The sequence below is a fragment of the Ambystoma mexicanum genome, chromosome 1p, assembly GCF_040938575.1.
Source record: "Ambystoma mexicanum isolate Mex_15411 chromosome 1p, UKY_AmexF1_1, whole genome shotgun sequence".
NCBI classification, from domain to species: Eukaryota; Metazoa; Chordata; class Amphibia; order Caudata; family Ambystomatidae; genus Ambystoma; species Ambystoma mexicanum.
Genome location: NC_090921.1, coordinates 1,420,997,260 through 1,421,009,648, shown reverse-complemented (window position 1 = coordinate 1,421,009,648; position 12,389 = coordinate 1,420,997,260). Strand labels below are relative to the sequence as shown.

General features: G+C 44.6%; 1 protein-coding gene across 1 annotated transcript in view; it reads right to left on the bottom strand.

Moving 5' to 3' along the window:
* The window catches only part of VSTM2B (V-set and transmembrane domain containing 2B), a 284,266-nt gene that overhangs the window by 209,205 nt on the left and 62,672 nt on the right, over positions 1 to 12,389 (bottom strand). The window lies entirely within an intron of this gene.

The window sequence follows — 12,389 nt, the reverse complement described above, 5'->3', positions numbered from 1 at the left end:
TGGGCTAGATGTGATAAGTTAAAAGTGATACAGAAATGCAGTCTATACGCAGGGGCCTATTTTTCAGTCGAAGCACCGGTATCAGGTAATATTATCCCTACCAATAATGTCGCCAGATATATAGTCGTCGGGAAACGGCATAGGCAACATTATTGATGGGGTTTTATATTAAGTTTAAATGAGATAAGGACTTGCAGGGGTATCCCCCGCTCCCTTTAAAAAATATGGGGGGTGAAGGGGTGTCCCCCGCAGGTTCCATGGGGAAATATCACCCAAAAAAAGGGCACCATTCTTGTTGTATGGCGACATTTTTGCGGCGATGTTAACACATGGAACTGAAGCATCGCTTCCAGTGATATGATACATTGCGCTACAATAATTTGATCCCCGTACTCTACACTCTGCAGCTACCTCCCATGCCCACATCGTCGACATCCTGCCTCTGGTCCTGTGCTGAGCAACTGCTCCTCAATCAGTCGGACTGTTCCCTTCAACAATTCTAGCCCCTGAACGATGCCAGGCAACTGGCTGTTATTTCCTAACTCTAATGTTATTTCAGAAGATTAGCACCTTTCCTACCATGAGGGGTGCTACCTGGTGGGGGCAAGGCTCTACCAGTAAGAAAAACCAAAGGGGTGCAAGCAAACCTGCAGCAGGTGTATGTATGCAAACACCCAAAATATATATGCAAACATAGAAAAGTTCCTTAAAGTCACAGGACATGTAACTCTGAATCTTCGATGAATTCTTCCTGCTTCCGAGAGCCGCCCACAAGAAAGTCTTTTCTGAACATGGCTGTGGCCTTCTAACAATCGCATAGCTCAGTCCTAGGGTGACCAGACGTCCCAGTTTTCAACGGGACAGTCCCGGAAAAGCGCCCTCCGTCGCGGGGTCCTGGGAGGTTTTCATTTTACAAACCCTGTCCCGGGACTGGAAGGGTGGGTGGCTACGGTCCTAGTTGTTTCCGGGACCAGATTTTGAAATCCAGAAATCAGGCCCGGTGTGACTCTTCCTGCATGTGAATGGGGGCGTGAATGCTTTTCACGCCCCCATTTCCTTCCCCTTCCGCACCCCGGTGCTCTCCTCCAGTGAGAGGAGTGTGCCTGTGAGCAAACCCAACCCCCTAGCCCCTGCAACAGGACAGTGACATAGAAATAGGACTACCGTTTTATTTGTGTTTACTTTAGTCCTACTTCCATGTCTATGGCCTGTCCCATTTTCTTTTTTTTATCTGGTCACCCTACTGAGTGTGTATGTTGGACAAAGACTTCACCCGCTGGAGATGAAAGTATATTTGTTTGTCGCCCATAGAACATGTCAACAGTGAATCACAGCCTATATACATTTGAACCTCACTGCGGGGTGAGCTAACAGCAGTGCCACAACTGAGCAAGTGCTTGGCAACCTCTGGGAAGATTGCGAACATCATAACTGTGGAGGGCAACATCTCGGTTTATTTGCTTCCACTATGGAAAAGCCCTCTATGGATTAACCATATATGTATGTGTAGTTTGTATATGTATTTGTATTTATTTAGGAAGAACACGAACGTAAATTACGTACAGTAGTTGGAACAGTCCAGCAAACGGGGGTCTTACTCAGCCATGGACAATGAATCAGATGACATTAGGGGTGAGACAGGACATTAAATTAGGTCAATACTAACCAACTGCGAGCCAGGAAGGAGTATATATAAGAAGATGTCAAAATATTACACATTGGTGGACGTGGAGTTGGGTGCAAAAGAGGGGGGGGGTAGGTGTGACAGGAGAGTGGAGTGGGCCCCTCAAGGAGGAGGAGGCGGTGCTTGAGGGCCACCATGCATGTATGAATGCTGACATTCATCATACATGTGTCAAATGTATTCAGTGCTCTTTGGCATGGCCTCGGTGGCCCTTCTCGGTGGTTTTATAGACCTACAATGGCACTGCATGGTTGCCATCCGCCAGTGAGCATCACCTCCTTCACACGTAAGGCTGTCCATGGAATTATCCTGACGTGTTATCTTGGTGTTCCAATTTTAACAAAAAGCGGACTTCTTTGACCAAACAAGAACATGTGACAGTGACAATGCCAAGAACACTCCATCTTCCCAACAAAGGAAGGAGCAATACAACCCGGCTGAATGGCCCAAGAGCCTACAACACGCGCATCGCGCACAGAAAAGATGGTGGGCATCTACGATGATTGAAGGCCTCTCTTGACTAAACATTTGACTTTCATGGAAGCTCCCTAGGGACATGCTGCATCATACTGTAAACATGCCTTTGACCCTCAGACGGGCTGATGGACCATCCTTTTCAAGTGCAGAGAGAGACTTGCTCCTTGCAGCTGCTGAAAGGCAGGGGGCGTTAAAGTCTGTCTCCACATATCCAATAAAGTTTTCCCTTCACTCTGTCCACCCCCCCACCTTTAAACTTGTCACGCTATAATAAATTCTTGATTCCCCAGCAGAGCACACACCTCTCAACCTGACGGAAATACCGTTGCTGTTGGCCTCTGGTGTCATTTCCCCATTGCTGTACAGCAAGAAACATGATCCTTTATCGACAAGAGCAAATGCATTTCATGGAAACTATTGATATGTAATACTAATTTGCATAATAGATGTAAATTGGCAGGCAACTGCGAAACAAGGCATTCAGCAGGATCCGCGGGGGCATTCATAAGCCACAAAAAGGGAGCGCTGAATGGTTTACTCCAAATCCCACTAGTCCCGTAGCCATAACCCGTCGTTCCCTGCGGACGACACATAGACCTCCAGTCCTCAGCCCTGTTGTATCCGCTTTCTCTGACTTCCCCAGTGTCCCCCGGAAACTACTCAGATTATTTTGTTCCAGGTGTCTTCACTTGTGTCTAAAACAATGTTCTCCATTGACACTAGCGCAGAATCGGCCGGGTTCTTTATCATGACATGGTTGTATTACTGAACTCTGCTCGGCATGCCCACAAAAAGCAGCACTATAATTTCAGAATACAAAACCAAAGTATTAAAGGGAACGTTAAAATGAAGACAAGCGAATACATCATATTGGCAGTAAAATCCCTTTACAGGCTATCAGTGGAGCAGAGTTGGCTTCACGGTGCTATGCACTATGAACAAAACCCACTGGATCAATGGTCTCGGACAGCTACCGACCCTAACCGCGGAATACACACACATCTAGAAACCTTATATCAGGACAGACATCTCCAACTAGTCAAAGAAAATTGAAATGGACGAAACACTAGGCTGGTCCTGACGGTCGACTGATTGCCAACGTCAATATAGCGCACAGGAACTCTAGGGCTCTCTGGGTGCTGATCTAAATTCCTCTGCAGTCGGCAAGAAACTGGCTGCTTTACAAAGGTGCTCTAATTATGATTCTTCCACAAATGGATATGCCTAAAAGATATTCCTAAAATGAGGACGAAAGTCAATTAACCACAGCTCTACATGCAGTAAATTCTAGAATCTAACTTGACGTCAAAACTGAAATGGAGCTGCCCCCTTCAGAAGAAGGCCTCCTCCCTTAAGTTCCCGTCAGAATGATCTCAGATTTCCCATTGGTGGATCCATGCTCACTGAAATGCTGTGTACCCCGAGTCTTGGAATGCCCCAGATCTAAGGATGAGAGCCCATTTGAATGGTTCTATGTTCAGAAAACATCTAGAAAAAACATTGCAGCTTATATGACCGTTAGATGCATTACCCAGAATTCACCTTTAGTGGCCCTCTGAATGCACCAGGGTGTTCTGACAGCATAATTATATTAAGATCTCTTTCTGGATCACTTGGATCTACATAGAAGTAATCTTTTGAAAAATGATTGCTGCACTTTTCACCACGTGTCAAATTCCAATGAGACCCCCTGAAGACGCATCAAGTTGATTTTATATGGCAAACATTAAAAAGATACATTCCTGCAATATGATTGGTTCCTAAATGTTTGTGCAATACTTTGCAAATCTTAGTGAGGATATATGTTGGTCTAGTATTCTTAGTTGTTCCAAGCCAATGATACAATTTGCCACAGTGAATTTTCTATTAAGTCTCAAGCTAACACCAGACCCAACTGCATTGTGAATTGTTTGACATGGATACTTAACATTTTCGAGCCTTATATTGCAAAAAGCACTACCATCATATATTGCAAATGCTGGCTTTGACTGTCGGTCAAATTGTAAGAAAGGAACTTCTGCAATTTGAGAAAAATGTATGGTTTGTAACATGTGAAGAAATAATTGCTGATTAGTTGTGAACTGTGAATGCACTTTATAAGTTGCTTACTTGTGAAGATTATTAATTTTAAACATGCTGTTTTAGTTTTTGAGTGGAATTTTCGAAGGGAAAAGAAAAAAAAATGTTTCCTTTTTTTTGTGTTTCCTTTCCTTTCGTACTTATTGGCTTTATTGATCAAATTTGTGAATGGAATCACGAACTGTTTATCTGACATTGATTGATATGCTATTGTCATTTTAATTCGAATTAATAAATTGTATTCTATGTCCTATCTTGATATTGTAAGGTTGATTAAATTCAACAGATTCAACAAACAAAAAAAACAAAAACATTTTTGTGAATCTGTGCATTTTTAAAGCACCCTTTCACCTCAACCGTTACGTTGGCTCTGGCAGTTACTGTATCAAATGAACAAAAGAAAGGCAGCTATTGCGCGAATAGCCAAGACTGTATTCTCTTTTTAAAAGGGAAGAGCTCTGGGATCATATAGTTTTCCAGAGAAAAATGTTTCCCTTTTTGAGGGACTTGCACCGAGAATGCACGGCCAGCAAATGTTTATGAAGGCAACCAAAGGGAAAGGGAGCCCGTTCAGTACATAGTCCCGATGGAACCTAAAGATTACATTTCTTCCTCACAAATGTAGGAGCCAGTGACCATGTGGTCTTGTGGAACAGGCATCGGGTTTCACACTACAGGAAGTCATTTCAGAGAGTGGACAGTCAGGGGCACATGGCCATGTCTATGAATTCTTAAGGAGCACAGCTGCATTCTGGAATTTTTAACGAAGGATAGCTCAGCAGCAACATGCTCGCCTTGGAATCAGGACGACACGAAGCAACACAGGTTTGATCCCCGGGTCCGTTCTTGGAAACCTCTGGGTATTAAGCGCGTTATAAATACGCAACTAAGACATATTCCGGTAACAGCGCCTCGATGCCCCCGGGCTGTGTGAGTGCTTTAAAAATGAAAATAAATAAATAAATAAAGTGGTGCAACAATATACTCAGTCTGTGCGGAGTGACTAACCCTACTTGTGGCACTGACAAGTTTTGATTATTCATCAAAAATTGGATGCGCACCAAAGTTCTTTACTCTTGACACAGTTGCAAGACACACACTCATACAAGATGCCCAGAATGCCAGGCACTGGTTGTTGATTGGTTTGTTTCAAACGTGTGTGGCACATCCATTGATCGATTCTGGGGGGGGGCATGCAATTCCTGAGAATGGCTGCATCTAGGTTTGAGTCGCCATCTTATCGTCTGTGAACGTGTAGAAGCGGAGTCCTAAGGGGATCGCATGAGGATTGCTTCTTCTTGCCCCAGCCTGTTGGAAGAACTCCCACGCCTGCCTTTTCCATGGTCATGGAAGGAGAAGTTGCATGCCCCGGCCTTTAGCCATCACTGAGACCCCTACACGAGCAGGCCCAGCGATCGGCCTGTAACTCCTTCATGGGAAAGTGAGTAGAGTTCCATTGGTAATCACGTTACACAGCCAGAAGAAATGAATACTTTACCTTCCCACTGCTCCCCTCCTCACCCCACCGCCAACCAAACAAGTCTAGTATGACGGGAACACTTGGCCATGCTTGAGAGATAAACACAAAAAAACAGAAACTATCCTTTCGATTGAGTAAACACTGAGATCCCTCGTCCATCGAGGCTCATGGAATGCACAGAGAATTTAAAAAATACGTTTTTTGTTGTTCCTTTAAATCTAATACAGAATTGGCCACTATAATACAAGCATTCAAAAAATGCTTGAGAGGATAGCTCAGGGGCAAGACGATGTGGAGCAACACAGGTTCGATCCCCGGGTCCGCGCTTAGAAACCTGTGGATATTAAACGCGCTATAAATAACCAAATGCAAGATACATTTGTAAAACATGAAAACGAAAGTTTGAATGATTTTCTATGCCTGAACGGGGGAGACTTTGCAAAGGCAAAATGGCGGTCGTTTTGTTTATTCACAGTGGCACACGAGGTGCGATGCTAAAACACCTTCTATTCACTGAATATTTCAAAGGAGAGTACATGCTATCAGATATGGTAAATGATAACAGCAAAGTGTCTGTATTTTCACAAATAACACATAGACCCAAATCAAGCATTAAAAACGTTAATGCAATGTTTCATAGAATTTAAAATACCATTCAAACTAAATTAAAGTAAAGGACTGCGATTGGGCGTGCATAAAGACTCCCATTGATTTCAAGAGACTGTACATGACTCATAAAGACTTCCATGACCCTGCATCCTTTTACCTCAAGGGAGCGATCCCAAATCACACCTCAATATGGTTGCCTGAATCTTGGTGACAGCTTCCAAAATCCTGCCAACCAAAGTAGCAGCCTTTCAGGAGGGATCCCGTCACTTCCAAGGCTGCACACTCACAAACTCTCCTGGCCTCACCTTCAACTACAGTCAGAGCGGCAGAAGCTCAGAGGACACCCCGAGGTCCACCAGTCCCATTCACCCAGCACCTCTGTGGCCTGAACATCCACCAGGCTGCCCTGCCATACCTCTTGCCCTCTCTGCCCGCCAGGCGCTATGTTCTCAAACAGAATCACTTTGCACCGCTATAAGCGTTCCATGAATTAGGCCCTAAGAGGTTTGATAGAGTGCACTGTGAAAAGTAAACTATCAACACAGACGTGTGAGCTGGCAATGGGGCTAGCATTTTACTTTCAACAGTCAGCCAAATCCAATAAAACAGCAAGACCTTGTCAGATCAGGGGGCCAAAGCATGTGGTCTGAAGGTTCACAACACCAATCCTTCAAAGGTATTGGTTGCCCCGCAACCATCCAGACCAGGGCACCTCGCTAGCAGGGATAACCCACCGTCTAACTCAAGGAGAGTGCAAAGTGTGAATGACTTCACCAGCAGTGGCCCTTTGTCCCCTTAAAATGCCCTGCAGGTTGCTGCTCTCTCTGAGTCTTGGCTGGGGCCATGGGGAAATGGCAGGAAGCCTCCGGATGAAAAGGGTGCAATCCTGGGATGTTGACCTGTAGGCGGCGCGTTCATAGCGGGTATCAAAGTGCAACCGGCCTGTGGCTGCTTCAAATCATTTTATTGCTGACTGGGCCTCTTATTGATTAAGCTTAAAAAAAATTGTCTTTGAGTTTGGTAACACGCACAACGACAATTTTAGTAACAAGAGCCAGTGCATTTGTTGTCACCAGCACACTGCGTCCGCACACAGACCAGAAACACATTGACGTAGAAGGCACACAAACGCCGTTCCCCTTCGGTGAACACAATAGTCAGTGAACACTATTCAGGAAGACTCGAGTGAACTCATGGGGGTTCCTCTCCAGAATCCCTGTAGATTGGACAGAGGGGACCGCGCACCTTTGCACTTACGTGCAAACACACCACCTCTGTGCCAATTTTCTCGTTTACACTACGAAGTGCAAAGGGGGTGTGTAAAATGCTTGCAAAGTCACGTTTCTGCCCCTTTTTGCATTTTGGCGAATTAAGTTAACGCTGCCTGCGATTTACGAATGCAGGCAGTATTCACAATGCATTGCTGTGAAGTTCGCCTGCTTTTTGCTGGTGCAAAACGCAAGCGGATCACAAGCGTAACAACAGCATTCGTGCCAAAATGAACATGTCATGCTGCTGGCATAAATGCTGTCGCATTTGTATTCAGTAGTGCAACATGTATGTGTTTACGCACACATTTTACGCATTCATTCTGTTACTCCACAATGAATATGACCCTTATGGTGACTTGACCTATTCTAAAGATTTTGAGGGTTTGCTGTAATCATATTTTCTCCTACGTACGTCACGGGTTGCAGTCCAAATAATGTAGGTAACTAGCCAGAAACATGGTACAAAGAGGCCAGGTTGCTTTTTCTCATTTTCAGCAAGACTTGGAGCCTGGTTTATAAAGCATTTTACAATCGTGCAAACCCATTGGAAAACGCTTGGTAACTCATGCCCTTGATGAAATTCTGTTCAATTTTTGGATGATTTGGGGGTTAAAAACTCTTAAGTAAAGACATTGTTACATGCAATGCTTTACAAAGACTCATGATGGTATAAATCATGTTCATTGGGATCTAAGATTAAAATCCCAATGGGGTAGAATGCTCACCAATTGTGATGACTTCTTTAGAGTTCATGAAAACTTCATTTTAGGAGGATATCTCAGGGGCAACGTGCTCGTCTAGGACGCGGAGCAACACAAGTTCAATCCCCGGGTCCATGCTTCGAAACCTCTGGGTATTAAGTGTGTTATAAATAACCAATTACAGTTTATGAACACTTGAATTTCAGGAGCATGTTTGTTAACAATTAGAATCTGAAATATTGCTATCAATCTAGGAAGACTCCTTGACATTAGAGAAACCGGAGTATGCGTAATTATTTTCAATTATTTTTTTATGCGGTTCCTTCCATCAATGGGGTTGAAGTCAAAGTCACATTACAAGGTCACCTGAAGGAGTCGATTAAAATCAGGAAGATTTAGACTGTCGGCTTGTGCCAGATTCTAAGACCGCACCGCATCCCCCTTAAAGTAATTGACCAATTGCCAGCCTCTAAGCGCCTACCTGTCTGTCAGCCACAAGCTAGGTTAGCAGCCACACACTCCCCTTAAGAACAGGAGAAAGCGGTGCAAAATTGATATGATCCCCGCTCAAGTGCTTGGAAGCTAAAGCAATCCAGTATGAAGTGCTATACATAGCACCAATAAATTAAATTACATTTAAAAAAATATCTTTATCTGTGCCAGGTAAGACGTGCCTTTCCATTCTCATTATTCTTCCACTTCCCTTGTGCATTTCCAGCCATCGTTATTGTTGGGGGCCCGCCTCCGGTCACCGGGGCGGGCCACAGATGTTGTCAGGGCCACCCGACGTGGACCCTTTTGGATGCGATCACGCATCAGACAATGGTCAGGGATCACACTGACCCGGATCACCGGAGCAGACCACGTGGGCACCCAGATCACAGCAGCCCCAGCTCTGGGGGCACGCAGGTCGGGGTTGCATCATTCAGCCATGGTCACATGGCTAGACCATTCAGAGGGCGGCGTTGCCCAGCGGGGGCGCCAACCTCACGCAGGGCCCCGTCCTTGGGCCTACTGCACACGGTGTTGCACCAGCAGGGTGCACCCAAGAACGACACAGGAGTCAGTTTAACATCGACTGATGAGCCGGAAATGGCCCGTACCTTTTATTTGCTTGGTCACATGGTTCTCCCATGTCACCAGGACAACAACACTAGGGAGATACCGTGTCTCCCAGAAGGTGTGACATGCAACAGTTATCAATACTGCAATAACAGGTGCGATTATTGGGGGCTATGCAACCCTTACCTCACATCGACTGACAGCCTCATGCACTCCCAATCCCTCAGCACAAGTCCCTGACCAACCCTGGAACTCCCATGAAGACGCTCTGTGCAACCCCACACTACGGACATACCCCCAAAGCCAGGCCCCTTTTTACTACTTCCAGTCACACACTATATTTCCTTGGTAATAATGTCACATTTCCGGCCTGCCTACTCCAGAGCGAGCTCCAGTTATCAGCCTCTGGGCACCTCCGAATCCCAGAACTGTTACTCTATTGCCAGCCTTGGTCCCATCTCAACTTATCCCCAGTCCACGCCACCCACCATTGGAAAATGACGTGTCAGAAAAAGGGAATTTTCTTGCTCCCCATTAAAAGGCTCAGAGTGTTACTGTTGATAAATTGTGTGCATGAATTCCCAATGGAGAAGAGCTGTGAGAGTGGCTGCATTGCTGAAGTTGCTTTTGATTTTAGATGCAAATAAAGATGTGGCTGGGGAATAAAAAATGCTTAAAGCGGAATGACTTTAACGGAGTTGTTCTGGAAAGGGTCCGTTTGTGATTATTATGCCACCATTTCAATTTAAGGTTGTTCTTTATTTCATTGTTGTGAGAAATATATAATGTACTGGTTTTGAAATACTGCACACATGAATTTGAGAAACAAGAATGCCACCAATACAGCAGGTGCCCATATTGAGTACCAGGGCTCTGTCACACCAGAGGCCGGCCCTGGTTCCCTTGTATGTCTCAGTCGTTTTAAGTGCACTTCGACATCAGCTCAGGCGACTTATTGTTAAATGGTTTCCCCTTTCTTGAGCTCGGGCCAGCACAGACGCGAAATGTTAACTGTTCATCTTCACGTCATCAATACGTTATGCTATTAGGACGTCTGTTCACGATGTGGACCTATAAACCAGTTCTTAATTCATTTCGTTATTTTCCCCCAAATACAATTTAACCACGGCACACAAATAATCATTTCTTATATTCTAATTGATATTTCCGGTTCATTGAACGATTTGAAATGTTTACCACACAATTTGGCCAAATGCTAGTTCAGAAGCTTTCCGAATGACACCGTCGAGTCTCCCGATTACAATTTCTCTCTGGCTCACATTTTGGGAAACGATTTTTCTATTCAGAGGGACAGATTTATCACGGGTGACCAGCGCCAGGAAAACATTTGCTTAATCTGGGCCGGCCCCCGCGGTTTGCACGCCATCATATATTTCAAACGAGCTCGCCACAAATCCCCTCACGCTGCCAGTGCACGCTGGGCTGGTTTATGAATACGCGTTAGGCAGGTTTCCCGCGCTTTGTACCGTGCAGTCTTGATTGACAGAGCCCAGTCAGTCACAGCAGGCCGCCTTTGGAACGAGAGCTCGGGCCCCGCCAAGCGCATCTGTGTTCCAGTCTCCTCAAGGGACGTCGCTTTGGGCGTAGTGGCGCAAAAAGCTTAACCAGCGCATCGCACGGAACAAGGCCCAATGTGGTCCTCGTGGGTGATGGAGCAGTCTATCCCCCGTGGACTACTTTGACATTAAAATGTATGGGGATGTATTTTTAAACCATTCTGAAATATTGCTGCGCAGCTAGAATGTGAGTCACAACTGAAACGTACTACGTGTGCCACCTTTGCACAGTATAGCATGCGCCCCGAATCGGGGCCTTCATAACCAGGCCTATGCATGCAGTGTTATCTTCTAAACACACCGCGAATGTAAACAGTGATATTGCGGTTTTGTTTCAACGCATTTCTTGAAGAATGGGACAGCATAAAAGATAGTGACAGAGAGCTAGCTTTAAGGTGAAAATTGATCGATTTTTTTTTAAATTAAACAATTCATATTTTCTCATTTAAAGTGCAGCTCATCTGTCCCCACTTATATTGAACTTTTAAACGTAAAGACAAGCAGGGGTGGACTGGGAACCAAAAGAGGCCATGGAAATCAATTTCAAACTGGACCCATATTACACATTTTCAGCAAGTCCAAACTTTTTACTATGAGAAAAATTGGAAATACCACGTAAAAGAGGCCCAGGGTACAGTGCCCCACCCGGGAAATCTCCAGAGGTCTCTAACGGCCAGTCCATCCCTGAAGACAAGGATCTCCTGCAGCTTGTTGCCACCAGCGTGGTATGCCCTTTCATTTCATGGACCATTTTTCCAATAAACTAATTAACTAACGACTTATTATTTTTCTTAGGGTTTTCCTGGGTGACTGTCGCCAGAACTGAACACTTGCTCAAGGAAGGATTAATAGTGGACTATAAATTAGATCGGTCCTCATTATCCTTCAGATGCTGGCAAATTAATTGAACATATTAGATGCTGCAGACGCCTTGTTGAATCATTAAGGGCCTGATTCATGGAACGTTTTCCTATGGGATTGCGCCATTATAAAACACTTCCACGAATCAGGCCCTAAATTCCGTGTCTGGGTAAACTGATAAAAAACGGCGTTGAATCTTTAAAATTCTTCCATGCTGAAAAGTGCTACATAAAGACCCGTTCGCGCTTTCGATTTGCATTAATGAAGAGATTGTTACATTCGTAACCATAACCACTGGGGTTGAAACTGATATAGTATATTGCATGTAACACTATCTTGTTAATTCTAAAAACAAATGAAGAATCATTTAAGGGTGAAAGTACAGACATATAAAACTATATCTCTGATGTTGAGTGAACGTCCAATAAAGTACTTATTTAGCAAGTGCGTACTTTAAACGGCATTTGTAAACCAGGTTGAAGTTTTCAAGTATTCATTTGAAGTTAGATCTTAATTAAGATGCACACATCTGGTTGGCTCTGACTACTATTTTACCAAATCAACAAATCGACATTGGATCATCAAATG